At 41.3% G+C, this 2,367-nt stretch overlaps 1 long non-coding RNA gene across 1 annotated transcript; it reads right to left on the reverse strand.

Moving 5' to 3' along the window:
• Positions 1-329: 329 nt before the first annotated feature.
• LOC133923446 (uncharacterized) lies at positions 330-833 on the reverse strand. The gene is made up of 2 exons (XR_009910627.1): positions 657-833; positions 330-561 (listed from the first exon to the last, which is right to left on the reverse strand). It is a non-coding gene; the product is annotated as an uncharacterized LOC133923446 (long non-coding RNA).
• Positions 834-2,367: the final 1,534 nt, after the last annotated feature.

A 2,367-nucleotide genomic window follows, 5' to 3' on the forward strand; every position in this document is an offset into this window, starting at 1 on the left:
ACATACATCTGTATGTACTAGGGCCAATAATTCATTTGTCCTCTCACTTCGACCAGTGAAAGGCGTCTTAGTCATCTTGCCAAGTAAACAAGACTCGCATGTATCAAATGATTCGAAATCAAATGAATGTAGAAGACCATCTTTATGGAGCTTCTGCATACGCTTCTCATTTATATGACCTAATCGACAATGCCAAACAAAAGTGGGATTCAAATCATCAAGCCGAGGCTTCTTTGTATCAATGTTATAAATAGTTATATCCTCAAGATCCAATATATATAATCTATTTACTAATGGACAATTACCATAGAGCATACCATTCAAAAATATCGAACAACACTTGTTCTTTATTATGAATTCATAACCATCTTCTTCCAAACATGAAGAAGAGATAATGTTTTTGCCCAAGGCAGGAATATAATAACAATTATTTAATTCCAAAACTAATCCTGAGGGTAGCGATAAGGAGTAAACGCCAACGGCCAACACAGCAACTTTTGCACCATTGCTGACGCGAGCATCCAATTCGCCTCTTGCACACTTCCTAGTCCTTTTCAGTCCCTGCAACGATTTGCAAGTATGAATCATTGATCCGGTATCAAATACCCATGAATCATCAGGACGAGTAGCAAGATTAATTTCAATAACATTTATACCTGAAGAGGAAGTCTTACTTCCCTTCTTCTTTTTGAGTTCTTCCAAGTACAATTTGCAGTTCCTCCGCCAATGACCAGTCTTATGGCAGTGGTGGCAAGTGTCAGAAGCGGCAGGGCTAGCCTTGGGCTTTCCAACAGGTTTAGGCTTAGAACTCGAGATCTCATCCGAAGTTTTAGCCTTGCCCTTGCACTTTCTCTTCTTGCTATCCTTTTGAACCATCATCACATGACTAGAGCTCTTCTTAATGCTTTCCTCAGCAGTTTTTAGCATCCCATGCAATTCAGCCATGCTTTTCTCCATGCTGTTCATATGAAAGTTCAAAATGAACGGCTCGAAGCTCGCAGGGAGCGACTGGAGAATTACATCCGTAGCCAACTCAGGGCTAAGGGGAAAACCAAGTTTTTCCAGGCTCTCAATGTAACCAATCATTTTGATCACATGAGGACTGACTGGACTGCCTTCTGTTAACCTGCACGCAAACAAGGACTTTGAGGTGTTGTACCTCTCGGCCCGAGCTTGGTTCTCAAACATGCCTCGGAGTCCCACAATCATATCATGGGCATCCCTGTTCTCATATTGCTTCTGAAGCTCAGAGGACATACAGGCAAGCATGAGGGAGCTAACATCCAGTGAATCGTTGGTGTGCTTCTCATAAGCCCTCCGATCCGTGGCAGGAGCATTATTAGCTGGTTCATCAGGATAGGGGACCTCTAGAACATATTCCTTTTTCTCTTGTTTGAGAACAATTCTCAGATTTCTATACCAATCAATAAAGTTTGTTCCAGAAAGCTTCTCTTTTTCAAGAATCGATCGCAAATTAAAACTGAAAGTGTTACTAGCGGCCGGTGCCATAATCTACAACAGAGAATGCAGGTTCAGCACTATGCCTATGTGAATCTTCTATTAAACAATTTAACAAAAGATACTCCACTATATGTGTTTTCCCTCTAACAACATATAGAGGATCAAGATCCATATTCAACTAAGTTCTAGTGAGCTTTGGCATCACTGCTAGAAACTTAGTGACATAGGTAAGCAATGCCTTGCTAATCACATCCCTATGTGACTCTTGTTTGTTGGGTGGCATCGAATGCTCCGGCGCCCAACACCATGCCCCAAAGCCCAAAACCGTTTTGATAGCTTTATCAAGTAAACCAATACTATGCGTGTGGATGTCCGACATCCACTCTAACTGGTTAAGATAAATGATGGCACCCTGCTTTGGCAGACCTACCACACAATGATCAAAACCTTTGTAGGTGCAGCTATTGGAAGGGCATCAATTACTCTTGATTTTTCTGAGGGAAACTACTCTATCATGAAAATTATATCCACCACATATAAAACATGAAAGAATAGTATGACAGGAACATAAAAATATCACAGGCAATCATATTAACTGTGACATAGTATGGCCCCTTCACATGGTGATCTCCATCGCCACGGTTCCTGTCCTCCGGGTCGTCATGCTTCAAATCTCCATGATCTTGTTCTAGTCTATTACACCTAATAGCACTAGATAAATTACATGAGAAGAAGCATCACAAGTCGACACGCAGGCCGTTATACAATAACATGATAGCCTTGGGCTGCAATTAACCATGACACGCAGGCCATGAAAAATTACACACATGCATCACATATCACAAGGCCATACCAGTCACAACATTCTCTGCAAAAACGAGTTAAGCGTAGAATCGAATTCTAATG

This window comes from Phragmites australis, chromosome 7 (assembly GCF_958298935.1).
Source record: "Phragmites australis chromosome 7, lpPhrAust1.1, whole genome shotgun sequence".
NCBI classification, from domain to species: domain Eukaryota; kingdom Viridiplantae; phylum Streptophyta; class Magnoliopsida; order Poales; family Poaceae; genus Phragmites; species Phragmites australis.